This window comes from Prionailurus viverrinus, chromosome D3 (genome assembly GCF_022837055.1).
Source record: "Prionailurus viverrinus isolate Anna chromosome D3, UM_Priviv_1.0, whole genome shotgun sequence".
NCBI classification, from domain to species: Eukaryota; Metazoa; Chordata; class Mammalia; order Carnivora; family Felidae; genus Prionailurus; species Prionailurus viverrinus.
This window is the reverse complement of record NC_062572.1, coordinates 83,934,984-83,956,001: the sequence shown is the minus strand read 5'-3', so window position 1 is coordinate 83,956,001 and position 21,018 is coordinate 83,934,984.

The window sequence follows — 21,018 nt, the reverse complement described above, 5'->3', positions numbered from 1 at the left end:
TACAAAGCCATATAAGACTCCAAAGACTCCCTTTTAACTACTGTTCTATATTCAATATATGCAACTATATTATTGTCCTTAAAATTGAGGAAAATACACTCAGAAATCATCCATTGTTTATTTGGTCCCTATATTATGCTTCAATAGCTATGCCACAGAATTGAGGATCACTTATTCAAAAATGATAACTGTGACTTATAATAAATGAATTTAATAATAGATTAGTTTTAAATTACTTTCATGTGTAAAAACATTTTTAAAATTAAAAAAACTTTTTGGGGTGCCTGGGTGGCTCAGTCGGTTAAGCATCCGACTTCAGCTCAGGTCACGGTCTCGCGGTCCGTGAATTTGAGCCCCGCGTCGGGCTCTGGGCTGATGACTCAGAGCCTGGAGCCTGTTTCCGATTCTGTGTCTCCCTCTCTCTCTGCCCCTCCCCCGTTCATGCTCTGTCTCTCTCTGTCTCAAAAATAAATAAACGTTAAAAAAAATTTTTTAATAAAAAAATAAAAAATAAAAAAATTTTCTATAACATGATGCAAAAGGCACATTAGTAAACTTTTATAAAGTGATCCACAGGAAAAAATCTGTGAAAAGGAGATAATGGTTACATTAACATAAGGAAGTAATGGCCACACCAGGATGTGGTGGTGAGAATGTAGGCTAGGGGAGAAATACGTAGAAATATTTCCTATGAAGAAAAATACTGGGATGATGTTAGATTTAGGTAGAATCACAGTTGCTGAACCTGGACAGTTGTGAGGACAAGGGTAAAAAATACATGCTAATTTTTTTCTTATTTTTTTATGTTTTTTTTTTAATTTTTTTGCAGGGGGACAAAGGATCTGAAGAGGGCTTTGTGCTGACAGCAGACTTGATGCAGGGTTGAAACTCAAGAACCATGAGAACCCAAGTCAAACACTTAACTAACTGAGCCACCCAGGTGCCCCTTTATTGGCTTAGTTTTATGGCACATAAACTATATACATGAATGCCGATCTGTAGAGTGGTTTGGACTAAAGAGATGACAAAGAAGGAGGAGGAGGGGGAGGGGGAAAAGGGGTGGGGGAGACAAAAAGGGGAAGGAGGAGGGAGAGGGGGAGGAGGAGGGAGAGGGGGAGGAGGAGGAGAAGAAGAAGAAGAGAAGAGAAGAAGAGGAAGAAGGAGAAGAAGAAGAAAGAGAAGGAGGAAGAAGAGGAGGAGAGGGAGGATTAGGAGGAGGAGAAAAAGAAGGAGAAAGAGAAGAAGAAGAAAGAAGCAGAAGAAGGAAGAAGAAGAAGAAAGAGGAAGAAGAAGAAGAAGAAGAAGAAGAAGAAGAAGAAGGAAGAAGAAGAAGAAGAAGAAGAAGAAGAAGAAGAAGAAGAAAGAAGAAGAAAAAGAAGAAAGAGGAAGAAGGAGGAGGAGGAGAAGAAGATAGAAGAGGAGGAGGAGGAGAAGAAGAAGAAGAAGAAGAAGAAGAAGAAGAAGAAAGGTGGGGGAGGGAAAGGAAGAGGGGGAGGGACGGTTGTTAAGTACATGAACAGTGAATAAACAGTGCATAGCCCTGTCCAGGTCTGAAGAAGAAATATCAGCCAGCAAAAGAGAGTGAGACAAAGAAGGCGCATGTGTACAATGAAAATGTAATAATGCAAAGACCAAGGAAGATACGCTTTAAGGAGGTGGTCAATGACATTTATGCTTCAGAGAAATGTGCAAAATGAAGATCTAGAAAAAAAATGGTTATTAGTTAATACAACAACCTTTAAGAATCTAGCCATTTGTATTTTTTGAAAAGTTTTATTAAATATTACTAAAAATTAGAATTTTATTTTGTGTGTATGCAAAAGATATTTATGAACACTTCCTTATTCACACAGACTTGAGCAAACATTTCTAACGTTCTGCTTATAGGAGTTTTTAGCCAAATGTTTTGAATGCAACGCTGGCTCTTTGGCAAAGAAGAAACTTCTTTCAGAGTGGGTTGCTTTATCTTACAGACACACTGAGTTTACCTGTCTTATATTTCATTTCAGCCTTCCAACACTGAGAGTCCTAAATGGCAAAGACATTCTGCTTTCTCTAATAGTTTACTGTACTTCCCCCTACTCCACCTGTGCTCATATCACCATAAATTAACATCAAGATTCCCAGAGGTTCTAAGTTGGATGGAGAATTATAGTAAAAAAAAAAAAAAAAAAGTGGCTCTACTCTCAAAGAGCTATGGTCTGACCTGAAAAAAGAACACCTATAATTAAAAGCATACACTTTCTCAGGGTGCCTGGGTGACTCAGTCTGGTTGGCATCCAACTCTTGATTTCAGCACAGGTCATGATCTCACCATTTGTGAGATAAAGCCCTGTGTGGGGCTCTGCATTGACAGACTAGAGCCTGCTTGGGATTCCCTCTCTCTCTCCCTCTCTCTCTCTCTCCCCCTCCCCTGCTCACACATGCTCACTGTCTCTCCATTGCCCAAAATAAATAAATAAAAATGCATACACTTTCTTACATTACAATTGCATTAGTCATAGAAACTACACCTCATTGTTTTAATCTATTCCCCTACAATGAAGTTCAAAGGCATATTCACTGAATGTGGGAAGACTAGAAGAAGCACGTTGCTTGTGGTAATGCTCATGTGCTTTTTTCACTGCTAGCTTGTTTTAACCTTGCGTCAGTTTTTAGCAGTAAGTTGGTGTGAAGCTGTATTGCTTGTATACCATGAATTTTGGCCGTTCCCTTATTTTAACTATATTACTGTGGTATTTCACACAGTCATATTTTAGAAGTGGAACAAAGTATACATATAGGATAGTAGTCCTCATATGATCACACAGTGTCTCTGTTAAAGATATAAGCTACATTGGCAAACTGATTTATTTCCACCACCATGTACGTATCTGTCATACAAATTAAGCATATTTAATTGGAAGACTTTAGCTTAGAGAAAATTAAATTTATAAAGTTGAAGTTTTGAACCATGTTATCAAAAAGGAATCCGTGATTAACAGAGTAAAGCCCTAGCAACCGATTACATTGGAAAATGGTGAGTGAAGATTCTACTGAAAGTTTGGAATAAAATAAATGTAAACTAAGACAGATTCTGTATCCCTTACAGCCAAGACACATATTTTATTACCTTTGCCTAATGCATGACATCGTTTTAGGCTCACAATTTGAACGTAATGAATATTTGCGAAATTGACAAAACACATGATATAATGAAGTGTAATCTGTTTAATCTTCCTTCATTGTTTCATTGCCCAGAAAAGCAGAGCTGAGCTTTATACACAATTTCACTAGATTTTCTTGTTCTGGACTTTCTAATATACTTATTTCCTTTCTTCTCCTTTACTACCATTGTTACTTATTCCATTTTTGCCTTTTTCATTTTTATTCAGTGCCTTATCTTGTAAGAGTGCTCAAGTATTCTGGACATCAAGAAGGAAATAAATAACTTTAAAATACATATATTTTAATTTTATGTGCATCTGAAAAATCCCTGCTACCACCATATTGACCAAAAAAAAAATGTATCTCCTACAGGATTAAACTTTCACATGGTAATACATTAAAATTTATGTCACATTCCCATCTGATCTCCAATATACAGGTTGGCCTCAAAGTTCGCATTTGAACTGAATGTCACTGAATATATTTTGGCTCAGAACGTAGGTCTCTTTTTTCTTTTTATGTTTATTTATTTATTTTGAGAGAGGGAGAGAGAGAGAGAGAGAATTCCAAGCAGGTTCCACCCTGCCAGCCCAGAGCCTGCCCACGGGGCTCAAACTCATCAACCCTGAGACTATGACTGGGCTGAAACCAAGAGTCCAACAATTAACTGACTGAGTCACCCAGAGGATCAGGTCTCTTTGGTGTTATTGTCAACTAGTCTTTTCTCTCACTTATCAAACCTGTTCTTTAGAGTTTTTTTCCAATAATTTCTTAACCTCTCTGGAGTAACAGACCTGACCTTGTTCTCCTTGTCCTGTTCTTTCACTTTTATACCAATTTCCACTTCAGACCCACAGTAAGAAATTTTGGTTTCATTCGCCATGGGAGTGATGCGTAGTGTTCCGTTTACCTGTGTGTGCTCCAAAAGCAGAGTCTCAGAAAATGCCTAGACTTCAAGAAAATGTAATAACACCAAACTTCACATAAAATTCAAAAACAATTATAAGTATCAGGCTTTTAAAAATTTCTCAAATATGTATTTCTTGGTATTAATCTTACTTGAGCTCATGAAAAAGTATTAAATCTGAGAATGTCCAGTTATTCTTCCCAGTCTGTAAAATTGTGTGTGTGTGTGTGTGTGTGTGTTTTAAATTTTTAAATGTCTATTTATTTTTGAGAGAGAGAGAGAGAGTGTGCGAGCAGGGGAGGGGCAGAGAGAGAGGGAGACACAGAATCCCAAGCAGGCTGCAGGCTCTGAGCTGTCAGCACAGAGCTGGACATGGGACTTGAACCCATGAACTGTGCGATCATGACCTGAGCCAAAGTCGGACCCTTAACCAACTCAGCCACCCAGATGCCCCAGCTTTTGTGTGTTTTAATTGCAAAAAAACACATGTGTACTGTAAAAAAGTGAGTTTATAAAAACAGAATCTTAAGAAGGGATTAAGCAATCAACTGTAGGGACACTGGCAACAACAATGATATTATTTTAAAGAAATCATTTTGGCTAAAAAATGTGGTTTAAACTATCAATTTGTTTGTAAACCATACTATCATCCAGGCTGACATAGGTATTATCCACAAAATAAAGATCAACAAAATGTTGAAGGATAAAGTTAATGTTACATTCAGAAAAGAATATAAATGCATGTATTTCCTTTTATCTAGTGGGTGCTTTGTTATATTTGAGAAACAAATTTTTTTTTAATCTGAAGATTATATTTTCCTGACTTCCAGGATTGAAGTAAAATGAAATCAGGATACTTTCCAAATCCCAGGTTAATTTTGGTGTTTCTCCCTTACTTTTGTGGCATCCATGTTAAAGTTCCACTTCCTTCATAGCTGTAAGAGAGTCCGCCATTTACAATGTGTGATTTTCCAGTGCTTAGAAATGAAAATAAAATAGGTGTATGGCCGCCAATGCTCTCTTCAGCAGTCTGTGTTAAAGAAGAAACCAAAACAGTTAAGGATCAAAACTGTTACAAAGAGTGACAGAGAAATTAACATATCTAAATGCTGCTTCTTTGAAATCCATATATAATTATTGTTTTATTGACACAGGAATGCTCATATATGTACCTACCTTCCTTTAAGATGGAAGAAAATCCCTTTGAATATTGAGAATCAGTTTCCCTTTCTTGAAACTACTTCTTACTCCACAAATTAAAACAAACAAAACAAAACCCAACTGCAAAATAAATAAATAAACAAACAAACAAATGAAAAGCCTCCATAATCCATATTCTCCAAATCTTCCTTCTATAGTGTCTGAAGACATCTTCGAGGTAATTATTTCTTATATTATGTAATCGCAACTTTTGTTTTTATTTCACTTTCAGATTTCACATACAAAGTAAATGGAAACATTGAAAACGATACACGCTTAGCAGTGTAAGAGTAAATCTATGAGGTGAATGAAGAAAATGTTGACACTTCCAATTGGAAGAGATTGTATTGAATGAAGTCATCCATCGTCTTCATCCATCCAAGACTTTTGTTATCCCGGAAAGGAACACCAAGGATCAGAAGGTAACTAGAGTGAGGGAAGAGATAGCTTAGCATTTGGGAGCAAGAAAGAATGTGCAAGGAATGAAATTACTGGAATTATAGCTCAATTAGCAATAGTTAATCTTATGAATAGAATGGAAATGGAATGTTGGTGAATTAGTGAAGACTTGTAATAGAAAATGTACTGATCTAAGTCTTCTCAAGAATATAAACAATTAACTGAGAGATCTTTAAAAGGGTGTCAGTATCATGAAAACTGATGGGCAAAGAAGGTTTAAGTAAGCATGTGCTCAATTTTGCACAGTCAAATCTTATTTTTGTAAGGCTCATATGAATTATAATTGATGTTGATTGAATTTACAAGCTTGTTTCTTTTGCAGGAAACTTTTGGAAATAGTATTATTGTTTCCACTTTTTTTTTCAGTGTACTTATTTGGATATTCCTAGAAGAAAAATATCTGAAGTGGGGCGCCTGGGTGGTTCAGTCAGTTAAGCATCTGACTATGGCTCAGCGCATGATCTCCTGGTTCGTGAGTTTGAGCCCCGCATCAGGCTCTGTGCTGACAGCTCAGAGCCTGGAGCCTGCTATGGATTCTGTGTCTCACTCTCTGCCCCTCCCACTCTTGCTCTCTCTCTCTCTCTCTCTCAAAGATAAATAAATGTTAAGTTTTTTTTTTAAATACCTGAAGCTTACATACTTACTTTTCATTTAACAAAGGAAGCTTATTTGAATTTCAGAATTACCTTGAAATGTATTCAGTGGAGGTATTTCTCATTCATGGAAATTGTTAAGCATTTGGACTCTGATTAGGTTCAGGACTGCTCAGATCCCTACATACACAAGGAAGGACAGTTTTGATTACATGGTCGAAAGAAAAGCAATAAACTTCAAGTAATAAATAGAAAGAGCAATTATTGGATAATGTACAAGGCCAGGGACGAGAGCAGCTGGAAGGAAACAGGCACCTGAGCTTTCTCTGCCTGTAAGTGTGGAGGCTTTGTCGAGACTCAGTCCTCCAGACCTTCCTGATAATCTGGGAATAAGAGAATTCGTTATAGATGCCTTTACCTGTGATTTATATAGACGAGCATCAAATGGCAAGTCGTGAATATTCATGAAGTATGTTAACATTTAACCTGGCCATCAATACCTATTTTGCAACCTACTCCCTCGATGAAGCCTCTAAACAAGTATGCTGCTGGGACAGCCCAAGACTGAAATGAGGCAACGGAGGCTTTCCCATTCAAGGTCCACTTGGTGCCTGATCCCTGCAACTAAAACGTTTGATCAGAACATATGTGCATTGTTGTCTAGCCTTTTTCAGACATTCCCAGTTGTCTTTTGATCAGAATGACTCTCTGAATTCTGTGTATATTCCCTATAGTGAACTGTGAGACCCACAAAACTCGTGACTTCCCCCCACCTTTTCGGTTCAATTGTTCACAACTTACAATTGAATGCTAGGTGCTGACAGTGTGTTGTTTAGTTCCTAGAGGGCAGAACAGACGTCTGATTCAGTCTAAAATCCTTAGAAGTACGTGATGTTGACAACACCTGTGGCTGTCACCTAACACTTAGGAGGAAGATGTGAGAGTTTAGGAATAAGCAAAATACAAATTCTTAGTTGGGAATTTTACATGCTTGATACTGGCTCTGAAAATATTAACGAAAAAATAGCTTTTAACTCCAGAGAGGCACAAAATAAATGAAACTCATTACCCAGGCAAAATAAAAAGAAATGCATTCATGTTAAGGGTAAATGTTACATTTTGTAAATAATTCCCTTGTACTTGCCATGACCAGGAGAATGTATAGCCAAGCAATCCTTTTTTTATTATTGTGAAAGGTAACAATTGTAAAAGCATGTGTTTTTGTTTGTTTGTTTGTTTTGTTTTTGGAGGGTTTTTTTTTTTAGTTTTTGTTTTATTTTGTTTTTTTATCTTTGCTTCCATTAGTACACTTCTAACTATTCCCCAGCTCATTGAAATTACAATAGTAAATGAAAGGAACATTTAGATGCTGTCATTGACTCTCAGTCTCACAAAATCTGACTTTCTACCTTCTGAATTATCTGTGCTTCTTCTTTAGTGAATGGAGGAAAATTGCTGACCTGGAGTCTTCCCTAAGGGAACTTTCCATTGTACAATTCCAAAATGACGTCCAAATGAAACTGACCCATCGAAGAACATTTAGGCTTGTAGAATCAGGCACAAACAAGGAAAATGCCTCATTAAAAATGTTTAGTAATCTCAGTAATTTGTCTATTCGTATGTGCTCTATAATTAATATTTTCCTTCTTAGGAAAAATGTTTTCTCCCAAATTAATATAAATCTAGGAAACCTGGGATAATATATAAAGTAATTGCAATAACATTGTGATATTATTAATGGATTGAAGAAGCAGCCAGTTTAGTATTTCACTAAAAACAACATAATATAATAATTCCACAGAGCTAAGCAAAATCCTTATCAATAATATCGATATCTACAACAGTTATTTTGACTTAAGCAATAACTATCATAAACTACAATTTCTCTGTGATTAGCTCCGAAAGAGGTTTGTAAGGGATAAAGAATTGGTTTCGAATTTAAAAATGTATATCTATTGTACAAGTACATCTGTAACCATCACATAAAGATTAGTATGTATACATAAATACATACAGAAAGATAGACACGAATATATAAACAAATATAAAGAGATACACAGAAATCTTGGACCTTCCATTAAAAGCAAAATTGTATTCAGTTGGAGAGCAAAGAATTCATGAAACATTCTTCCTGGGTGATAATATAAAATAATCTATATAACTTTAAGAGCGGAAATTTAAAAAGTGAAATAAATACCAACTCAACAAAGGAAGCAGCCTGACACAAGAGTAGGGGCAAGGGAGCAGGGCACTGTAGGGGGCAGGACAGGACATGGGACCCATTTTGCTGATACAAAGATGGGGGGACTGATAGAAGAAAGGGTCGCAAAGCAGAGGAGATGTTCCCTGGTCCCATTCACCATCTTACGGGAGGTTTCAAGCATAGAGGCGATACAATTGACAAGGCACAGTTTTCCCTACTAAGATTTTTCTCATTACCTTTAAATTTTAAATTTTGCTTTTTTTGTTTGTTTTTTGTTTTTGCTTTTAAAATAAAGTGGCGGGCTTATAGTGGCAATCACTGAGATGGTAGAATAATTTATAAAAACACTTGGAATACTGAGGTTTCCCAAACTAAGGATATTTGTATTTATATATGTGTGTATATACATATGTTTGCTTGCGTTTGGGGATTACAGGAGGAAACAAAAGTTTCTGTTGGCCAAATTGAAACAGTAAAATGTCTAAATCTCAAATGCGTAAATGTTTTCAGCTGTAAAATATACTAACAGTAATCAGTGTATTTTGAGTCATGAAAAGGCTAATTACAACAAATGAGTGAGATTGGTTCACTGTGATGATCCAGGTTTTTGGGGGAAGGTGTCAATGATACTATATAGGGCTGCTGTTGAATTCAGTCTGGTAGGTAAAGATCGGAATTTTATAAATAGAACGTATTAAGCAGATGTATTGTCTTTGAGGTGTAAGGTTTATAGAAGAAAAGATTATTTCCAATCTCATTTCGCTTGTAATTGAACAATTCCCTGTGAAGATAAATTTTCACTAAATTGCATCATGACACATTCATGGCTTGCTTCAGTTTCCTTTAATGCCGTCTCAAGTAAGTGCATGAAATATTCTGTTTTATTCCTCTCTGGAAAGCTGAGAGTTTATGTCAGATTTCAAAAGGTGAGCGATATCAAGGATGAAATTAACCTCAGATTACACAGAATCCTGTGGCATAGCACTTGTTCCCAAACCCAAGAGAACAGCATTCAGCACACACACCCCAGGAGCCTCACTTCTTCAATCGTATTTCTCCAATACGAGGGAATATGGTGGAAACAAATCGACACAAGCAGACTTACTTCAGGAACATCAACTGCCCGGGGTTCATGGGAAGACAAATCTTTGAATTTTCTCTGATGTCATCTTAAATCTTTTTTAGTAAACTGTAAGTTTCATCAATACTTTCATTATCTGTCACAATTACTGTAACTGTTCTCTTTCGATGGTGACAGAGAGGATGTGAAATGGGATAAAGGTACTTTGTGGTTTTTGCCATCATACTAGCTACTGAATCTTTGAAGGAGAGAGAAAATCCTAAGGAGGCTCCATGCTCAGCATGGAGCCTGATGAGGGGCTTGATCCCAGGACCCTGGAACCATGACCTGATCTGAAATCAAGAGTCAGTCGCTCAAGAGACTGAGCCACCCAGGCGCCCTGCTGTTGAATCTTTTGAGGCAAAAGAAGAATGCTCGTTTTGTTTGATTGCTTGTGCGTGTGTGTGTGCTTGTTTTTGGACCTTCAGCAAACTCCTAAGGGGCGAACATTTCTATGTTATATTCCAAGGATAATAGTTTAAGGATCAAACATCCAAAGAACCAAATAGCCAAAGGCTTCTCCTCAGACCTGAATAAATAATAGTTAATTGGGATAAACTCGGCTTTCCCTCTTACTGCTAACGTCTCCACCCCCAACTTCCATTATTTTTGCCAAGCTACTCAGTGTCATCTGGTTCCGAAACGTTGTCCTTCAAACGTCTCTGAACATATTCCTTAGATCGATGAAACTCCCGTCAAGGCCCCACCCTTCCCTGCGACATAAAACTCAATCTCCTTCCTCGCGTATAGAATATTTTAGTCTTTACAAGTTAAAACAGCAACAAGCTCTTCCTTTTAACCATGCCACTCACAGTCCCCCCTACAAGATCGACTTTTTGTGGACCGCAGGGGCCAGGTGTCTCTGCCTCACTTTGTACTGCACCTAACAGCGATACAAGCGGGCATGTGGTTCATGAATGTGCCCGGGTGAATGCGACGACTGTTAGCTGAGGCGGCTGTTATTAATAATTCAGAAAACCAGAAAACTATGGGAAGCCTAGTAGTTAATGGGAAAGAAATTCATATATATTTTATGGATCCCAAGTGAAGGAATCATTAGCATACTAAGGTTATAAAAGTCAGGGCCTGTACACATAACAAGGTAATAACATAACAGCATAAACATAGAAAGAGATGCCTTAGGTTAATTTTATAAGCACTAAAAGAAAATCTTCTCTGAGACATCAGATTTTTCTACCCTATCAGCACATTTGGGTGGTTACGATAGCAAAGACCTGAAAAGTGACAAAAGACCCCTTCAATTTTTTCTCATAAATTTACTACTGAAATATTAAAACTTCCGTTAAATTCCCAAGATTTTTAAAAGTTCCATTCTCAAAGCCAGCCTGATTTTAGTATATCCCCTACGATTATATGTGAAAGGCTCAATCAGATATTTTATTTTTTAGATTTAACATAAGTATAACAAGTTGTCTCTTCTTTTCTTGCTTATTCTACTGCCCCTCCCTCCCTTCCCTCTTTTCTTCCTTCCTTTCTTCCTTCTTTCTTTCCTTCCTCCATCCCTCCGTCCCTCCCTGCCTTCTTTCCTTCCTCCCTCCCTACAGTCCTTCCTTATTCCTTCCTCCTTCCTTCTTCCTTCGTTCCTTCGTTCCTTCCTATGGCTTAAAAAAAGGTTTTAAAATTATTTGCTCTATTGTGATAGTGTTTTAAAATTACTCACAAGTGTTTTCACTCATCTATTTACCCAAAGTTGCCGAATAATAAACCAAAGCTCAGTGGCCTATGACCAGAAGCTCTCTGTCCCCTTCATATGAGAGTGGGGTCACCTGCAGTGGTCCTACAGCAGGTGAGGAGTCTGCTGGTTTTCAGGGATGGCTCTAGACTGTGGTTATGTTCATGTTTGCTTCACCTATTTTTTTAATGTTCACTTATTGTTGAGAGAGATAGCATGGGCAGCAGAAGGGCGGGGGTGGTGGGCAGACAGAACCTGAAGCCGGCTCGCCACTGACAGCAGAGAGCCCGACGCAGAGCTTGAACTCGCAAACCGTGAGATCATGATCTGAGCTGAAGTTGGATCCTCAACCTGTTGAGCCACCCGGGCGCCCCTGCTTCACCTAGTTTTTATACTGGGACTCAGGTTGAAAAGGTAACAGCTACCCCAGGGAAGTCCTTCTCCTTACCAACTGCCAGCGCTTCACAATTGAGCAAAAAATAGTGGGCTAAACAGACTAAAATTCTGTTGGCCAAAGCAAGTTTATATGGTGCAGTCAACGAGAGGGAAGGGGCGAATACTTAATTCCCACAGAAAGTCTTCGGAACATAATACCTAGATTGCAAGGATACTTATTAATGTATCTTCTATTTTAACTTCTATTATTGGAATGTGAATTAATGAAAACACTGACATTGCTTTCATGGTGTCATGGCTGTGAAATTGGCATTGGTTAGGTGGAACCAGATGGCTGCCGGATGGTAAGTCTTAGTTCAACAAAAGACCACAAGAGAAATTGAAAATAGAGTAGTTTCTTACTCACAGGTCCTGGAGAAACTACCTGGAAGGCCTCGAGGGCCACACACGGAGGTCAAAGCAGAGGGAGTATAGGACCTGGGCACATGCTATGATTAAGGTCTGTGGGTGGAATGCTTTTGGGTTCTGACCAGATGAGTCCCATCAAACCAAGAGTGGAGTTTTGTAAGCCCCAAGAGGGTCTTCTGTAAGGGACACCTAAGGCATACAGGCACCGGGAAGTGGGTGGAGACCCATTGGTGATAAGGGCTGTCGAGGATGTTCTAGCAGGAGCTTGGATTTGTCTGTGACTGTGGTTGCTAACCAGGGCGTGCTCTTACACAGGGGAACCTGTGTAAGTTTAAGCTTCCTGCTGGCTGCTTGGCCAGACGGAATGGACACCAAGGTGGCCATACCATGGAGTCACTTAGCTAATCTCCACAGATACACACAACAACTTGGAATTGAGGAATCTAGATCATAGTTACACATTCTGATTCAGAATTTGTACTAAAAAAAGAATGCTATCACATACCAGGTCAGAAAGAAAACAGAGAAAGAGAAAAAAAAGTAAGCTAGTATAGTGTTACGATTTTCATAATTGACAAGGCATCTAAAAGAAGTCTATATGTATTGTGCTCAATGACAGGAAAGGAGAACCTTTATGTTGACATCTGAAAATTAAATAAATCAATGAAGTCTATTGGTGATTTGTTTGATTTCTTTCTTAAAATATTCAAAAAAATGGTGGCATCTGGGTGGCTCAGTCGGTTAAGCATCTGACTTGAGCTCAGGTCATGATCTTGTGGTCTGTGGGCTTGAGCCCCCCATAAGGCTCTGTGCTGACAGCTCAGAGCCTGGAGCCTTCTTCTGATTCTATCTCCCTTTCTCTGTGCCCCTCCCTCGCTTAAGCTTGTCTCTCTCTCTCTCTCTAAAGTAAATAAACATTAAAATTTTTTTTTAAATATTCAAAAATGGGGCACCTGGGTGACTCAGTCAGTTAAGTGTCTGACTGTCGGTTGAGGCTCAGGTCATGATCTCACAGTTTGTGAGTTCGAGCCCCACATTGGGCTCTGTGCTACCAGTGGGGAGCCTGCATGGGATTCTCTCTCTCTCCTTCTCTTTCTGCCCTTCCCTTGCTGTGCCTGTCTTAAAATAAATAAATAAACTTAAAATTTTTTTTTAAATATTCCAAATACAGAGAGATTTTTGCACAGGAAATCATAAGCATCCAGCATGCCTGATTTTTAAGGAAACCTCAAGTTCCATGAAACCAACTGTGAGAATTTTACGTTCTTGATTTCGAGAAGTTCTGGAAAACATGTTCAGAGGAGTCACTTTAATCCAACCCTTCAACTTCTCAGGGAAATTCCTGGATTTGAAAATTATTCATGTGGGAAAGAAAGAGAGAGAAAGAGAGAGAGAGAAGGAAGACAAGTTTGAGTTCTCTCGTGATGTTCCAAAACGGGTATCTCTGGAGTTAGGATTATTTAACTTCTTTATATCCAAATTTCATCATACTGTCTGACCCTATGTTGAACTATCAATCTCATGAAATAGCCACAATTATATGTCATTAAAAAAAAAAATCTCTCCAGCTATGTAACACTACATGAGACATAGAAATAATCTATTAGTGTAGTGATTAAAATAAATAAATAAAGGATGTCATTTTCTGTTGATAAAATTCCAATAAATTACATGAAACAGTGGGGGGGGAGAATACAAGGTAGGTATCCTATTCTATTTTATCTATCTAATATCTAATGATCTATCTAAATTACTAATACAATATTTAGAAGAAAATAATGAGTACATGTTATTTTTTAAATGTGAATTGATAGGATTTCTAGTAAAATTTTTCCCTTGAGAAAATTTCTTTTTTATAGATATTTTGCTCTTTGGGTATATCGATGAATGTTACTTTGTCTTAACCTTTTCACTTAAACATTATTATTTGTTATATATATATTTTTTAATATAGTCACAATCTAGGAGCTTTGGCAAAGATTCTATTAATCTTTTTGTACAAAAATTAAACCACATAAAAAACTTTCAAACTAACTGCAAATTACATCTTAGAATAAAAGTAGTCACCCAAAATGGATTATTTGTCTTGAAGATTTTCTATCCTCAGTAGTTCTCATTCCATTATGTCTAAGTTTTATTATTCAGAATGATATGAAGCCAAATTTTTAAAAGGAAATACGCCCTCGACACAACTGCCTTCTTTCATTGCATTGAACTCCTTGCCCAGATCCACCAAGTATTATAATTACGATGTGGTTTCAATACGGCATCATTCATTAAACAAATAGTATCAAGCACATATTTGGAGTCAAACACTGCATGGAGTACAGGAAAACAGTAATAACATCTGCCGCTATAACAAAATAGCATAGAATGAGTGGCTTCAACAACAGATATTTATTTCTTACAGTCCTGGAGGCTGTCAAATCCAAGATCAGAGTGCCAGCATGGTGGAGTTCTGGTAAAAACTCTCTTTTTGGCTTGCAAATGGGTGGCTTCTTGCAACATTCTCCTGTCTGGGGAGAGAGGGCTCTGGGTTCTTCCTCTTCTTATAAGAGCACTAATCCCATCCTGGGGATGTCACCTTCGTGACCATATCCAAACCTAATTACCTCCCAGGGCCTCACCTCTAAATACAACCTTATTAGGAATTAGAGTTTCAACATAAGAATGTTGGGGGTTGGGGGGGAGGAAATTTCAGTCCCTAGCAATAAGGTACCAGTAACACTTTCAAGATGCTTACGGTTGAATGTGGAAATCATGAAAAGTTGCACAAAGCAGTTAGTGTCATATCACAGGAAAGATCCTTTAACTGTCCGTGCTTAGAGGAGAATGAGAATATTAGATAAATCATGCAACCTTAAGGAACACAGAAAATGATCAGAGTGTATAATGAAAAATTTGTTACATCTCTCAGAGATAAGATTTACTCTCTATGGCTCCAGAAAAATAGAAATGCCAGAAAACCTTCTCAGTTTCCAATGTATTCATTTTCTCTCTGTCAGTTACTTATCTGTGCTGACACTACGTCCTATCTTTTCCCACAGGAGACTAAAAATGTAATTGTAAAATCTATTATGTTAGCATGGAAAGATCACTGCACTCACTCCAGTCCTAACAAGATGTGGTAGCCAAGTTACTTAACTCATCCTGATATCACCCCCTTATGTGTAAAAGAAGAGTATTGTCATGAATTGATATTTATTAGGCTATGGTTCATAAACTAGATGCTTTGTTTAAAAAAGGGGAGAGGGGCACCTGGGGGGCTCAGTGGGTTAAGCGACCAACTCTTGATTTTTGGCTCAGGTCATGACTTAGTGGTTCATGAGATTGAGCTCCATGTTGGGGTCTGTGCTCACAGTGCAGAGCCTGCTTAGGATTCTCTCCCTGCCCTTCACCCCCCTCAAAATAAATAAATAAACTTAAGAAAAAGAAAAAAAGGGAGAAATGTTTTAGAACAACAATAATAATCCTAGAGCCCATGAGACTTCCATCTAGAAACAACTAGAAATGTAGGCAAATTATAACAAAACATCTAGCAACGGATTAAACAACAACAACAAACAAGCAAACAAACAAAACGCCTACTTGACCCTTCTATCCAGCCTTGATAACTCGCTATCCTTTTTCTACCTACCCCTGTTACTTTTCTTGATCTGCCTCCTCCCTGCTCTCCTTTTTGCTCATTCATCTCAGCCCCCAGACACACTGGCCTTGATAGCGTTCCTCGAATGTAGGCATGCTCCTGCCTGAGAGCCTTGGCAAGGACTGTTCGCTTTGTGGGCTGCACTCTTCTCCCAGATTTGGACATGGCAAGTCCTTTGCCCCTTTTTGGTCTCTGTGTGACTGTCACGTTCCTAACGAGATCTATTAGGATCAATGCAAATTACTAAAATTACAACATGCCCAGTACAATTTTCTTGTTCTGCTGTTCACCTTCTGGCATGTTTGAAAGCTCACTTATTTCTAAGGTCATTCTATATTTCATGTATCCTCAAACTATAAAGTAAAATAATGGTATAGTCACAAGACAGGGCAGGGGGCATCTTTGGGGGGTGGTGGTGAACAGATACACCTTAAGTGTTTGACACAGATTTGGACTTTAAATATTTACATGTTGGTTAAATGTATGATTACGTGATGAATGAATGAATGATTAAACTAGGTAACTACGTTCTTAAGAGAGTAAAAGCAACCTGAAGATGCTGAAATGTAGAAATCGTTAGAAACCAGAGATGGAGGTCTTGGACTAAAGATCTGGCTACATGGGGGAGAGAGAAGTGGTGATCTCATTGATGCAGAGGGCTTGTTGCCTTAAGAGCTGTGCAGTGGTCCAAAGCCTACGATTCTCAAAATATGGGAAATTAAGCCTAAGGTGTTCATATAAAGCAAATACGGATCAGAAAGTAAGAACGCAAAAATTGTTGCCAAGGAATCTGGTAAAAGTAAGCACAATCCTCTTTGGAAGGAAGCAGTCTTTGCAGCTGTATTAGTCTTCATGGGCAAAATACAACAGGCTTAAACAACAAACAACTGCCTGGGGGCCAGTGTGGGACCAGTGTGATCCAGGCCTAGTGATAACCCTCTTCCTAACTGGCTGACAGCTCCTACTTGCTGTGTCCTCACATGGTGGAGAGATAGATAACAAGCTCTTTGCTGTTTTTTCCTGTAAGAGCACGAATCCCATCAGACCAAGGCCCCTCCTTCCCATGACCTCATCTAACTCTTACTACTTCCCAAGAGCTGTATCTTCAAACACCACCACTTTGGAGTTAGGGCTTCAACACCTGAATTTTGAGAAGACAATATTGAGTCCACAGCAGGAGTATCCCCAAGGTCAGTATTCTCATGTTACTGTCAAAAATAAATTCAAAAATAGGTTTGTAAAGATAAATAAGTTTAAATATTTACATATTTAAGCACATTCATTTTTATTATTTACCCGTTAATTGCAAGGCGTGTTTCTTGCATGTTTGAATCTGCTTTTTATTGGTTGCACTGACATAGTCAGTGGTCTCTTTGGTCACGTTTGGCAATTCGCTGTTGTTGTTTTGAGCTCACACCCCTTGACATTTCATTTGGGGGAGTTCTTCACGTCTTTGCTTTAAGAATATCTAAGAATACTCTTCCGGAGAATGCACGTGTCTGTTCCACCCAAGTGCCAGTGTCACCATCAAGCTATGACTGCTTGCCATTTAGCTGTGGGTTTTGTCGGGTTCCATAGATATGGTGATTCTGAGTTGTGTATGTGCATGAAGTTGGCTGCTTGTGATTAAAATATCACATGGCAGATATTTTCCCCTCTACCTAGAATACAGTTTGAAACCAGCAAGTTTTCATACTATTCCCCTGTGGCGTGTGGCTTTTTTTCCAGTGCACACACAATAGGTTTGGCTGTTGGGGAAGATGCCACTTTACATGGTGCCTTTGATACAGCTCATCACATTAAATGGGTCACAGGCCTTGTCAACTGTCCCATTCTTCAGTCTATTAAAATAAAATCTCTGGCACACTCTAACTGTGACCCTGGAGAGTCATCCCATTTATTTCTCTGGGATAATCTAATGGATTTTTGTCCTTTGCTATTTCTCTTATCTGTTGTTCACTTAGCTGGATATATCTACGGCAAGATGGTCTTTTTTGCATATTCAGTTAGTCATATTTCCAGAAATGGAAGCTGTTTCATTAACTTTCCAAACTTACTTTCTTATTTGAAACACTAAAAAACTACCCTTCTTCCGTGTCCTTCCTCAAGAACAGTATTATACACAGCTCTTGTGTTGACTACACTGTTCTGTGGCCTTGGCCATGCATGGTAGTTGTACCCTTTGATGTTAAATAATATAGTTTAGGGGGAAAAACTGTGTTATATGTGTGTTTGTCATTCTCTTTGAGTTTTGAGAATGGAGTATCCTGGTTTTAGGCAAGAAGCTGAAGCCAGATTATATAGCTCTAGCTGAGTGATTTCTGTGGGATCATGGATTATTATAGAAAAGTAGCCTACCAATTCCCGAATCCCTATAATTTGGGGAAGAAGAAGAAATGAGAAGGAAGTTAAGCTTTTCTAATAGGCAAAAAACTTCCTACTACACTGACCTAATTCTCACACTAGAGCCCAATTTAATTTAACCTTTTATCAGTCCTGGCAACATTAAACACAAAACACAGTACTAAGTACAAATCACATGGAGAAAGCAATGTAGACAGGCAAGTTGGGAAATAGGAAATGATTTAGAGAAAACATCTTTTATTTCTTTCTCAAAATATAGGGGGGCAATAATGCAAGGGCCACATGTGTGTGGTTTATACTTAAGTTATGTTATATTAAAAATTCCTCTCCTTAGGAGGCAAGCGTATGTACATTGGGACACTAATGTAAAATACTAATAATAAAAGATGAAATGAACACATTTTAATGTTTCAGGAATGGCATGCTATATAAAAATCCTTGAACTGTATGTGAGCATATTTGATTCAAAGAAGTAATTGTAAAGATGAGCTTTTACTGCTAAAGGCTTACTATCCTAATTAAGCAATATGTCATATTAACATCCCTAGATAGTAGCTTTATGCAAATTCCTACTGCATACTATTTACCTACATATCTGCCGATCTCTCTTCATAAGGGCTAACTCTCATGCTTGCATTTCGGAGAACAAAGAGGGAAAAACTGAAGAAAACTTAACTCTACTAGAAAATGTTGTCTTTGATAAGGCTGCAAGATAGCTAAGGTCCGAAGTGTAGGGATCATGAGGGAAACTGAGTTTCAGATATATTAAAATCAGAGATGCCAAAGCCAGTAGACCCAGAAGAAGTGATTAGTAGGCAGGAGGAGCATTTCCTCTGGGTTCAGAACCCCTTTTACTTCATAGATAAAGTCTAGGTGATGAAGACCAGAGTCCTTGGAAAAAATGCTTTTTTAATTCCAAGACTGTCTATAACTCAGAAAAGCAAGTCTTAAAGGAAGTTCTCTGGGCTCGGAAAACAAACTAGGAAAGAATGCATCTAATGCAGCTAGAAGAAGAGAGTGTCCTCTGGCCTGTCAAGACCATTAATATTTATAAATATCCCAACTGGTAATTCATTAATCCATGTATCAAATTTCTGTTGAGTCTTATAGGCATCAGACATAGTGTTAGATGCTGAGTGAGATCGAGAAAGAACATGCCATCCAGCCCTCCCAGAGCTGAAGTCAGTTAAAGAAAGTGTTAGGTAAAAAAACAAACAAACAAAAAAAAAACAAAGAAATACTAAATAGCTTTCTAGCTTTCTATATGCTTATGGATCCAGGACAGGTGGGGAGAAAAGGCCGCTTCTGGTGTGGAATGCAGACACAAGAACGCTAATTGGAGGAGAGCAGTCTAGCCCAGGTCTATTGCAGAAGGACATGGGAGCTCTAATGACTACGGTATCCTGCTGTTGAATCTCGGTGTGATGTTCCAGTGTCAGGTCTAAAGGACAACAGAAAGCCCGATAGGTTAATTCCATATGAAAGATATGTGGTTATAATTTGGCAGCACTGAGCTTGCTGTTTAAGACGTGGCACTTGGGAAAACTCCCATTAGATCCTTTACATAAGGAGGGGGGAGGCTTTTTACCGACAGCTGCTTCTGTGGAAGGAATAGGAGATACCACTGCCCCATAACTACTTTGGGTACTCTTCAGCATGTAAATGTGATTTATCTGTAGGTGCGCATGGGACAGTTAATCAGCTAAGCTTGGGTGACCCCGCAAACACATTTTGGCCCCAGGTGATACGGTTAGATCAGAAGTCAAGTAGAGGAGGTTGGGCTTTGTCATTGGACATTGGGAAGCATCCTAGCATAAGAGCTTCTGGGTAATGAAGTTTTTAAAGATATAACCCAGCCAGGCAGTCATCAAAAACTAAAGAAGTGTTTCTGGGGCACCTGGGTGGGGTGGTCAGTTAAGCGTCTGACTCTTGCTTTCAGCTCAGTCATGATCTCATGGCTCATGACTTCGAGTCCCACATTGGGCTCTCTGAGCAGGGCTCTGCGCTGACAGTGTGGAGCCTGCTTGGGATTCTCTCTTTCCTCTTTCTCTGTCCCTCCCCCACCCGTGCACATGCGTGCTCTTTCTCTCTCTCAAAATAAATAAATAACCTAAAAAAAAATAAAGAGATATTTTTAATTCTCCTCCCATAGCCATGGAATTGATCCACTGGTATTTTTATATAGGCTTTTTCTCTGGAGCTCAATTCATGTACCTACATCTGCAGATTATATATATATATGTGTGTGTGTGTGTGTGTGTGTGTGTGTGTGTGTATATATATATATATATAATGATACATACTATTATATATATGTATATAAAGGAAGCAAAAAATATTTTTTGTGATACACACATTTAGTTTTAGTGATTAAAAAGGGCTGTAGAAGATCAGTTTGAAACGTATAAGTAGCTGATCCTACGCAGAACCTCAAAGATTAATAGTTAAGGCAAAAATGTAACAATCAACGGCGCAGGAGAGAAGAGGATCCGGGGCAAACCCTAATGGACAGAAAGCATCTCAGGGAAACTGCATTAGTGCCACGGTCGCTCACCCGAGCCCTGGCGTCAGCAAAAGTATATGCAAGACAACGCAACTTTGGAAAATCCGTGTGTTGTTCATCTCTCAATTTCTTCACATTAATAGCAAGCATCAGATAATAATTTATGAATGTAATTTACAGTTAAAACTAATAAAGTGGCTTACAATAATAAAGCTTCGATGCTGCTATGAGAATCGATTGGACCAATAGATGTAGAACACGATGAAAGGCGTTTGGCATACCATTAACGTTTTGTGACTGCTTTTATTAATGATAAATGGTATCCCAAGGGCTTACCAAAGACCCCTAAACACAGCACACACTTAATATTGTTTGTTAA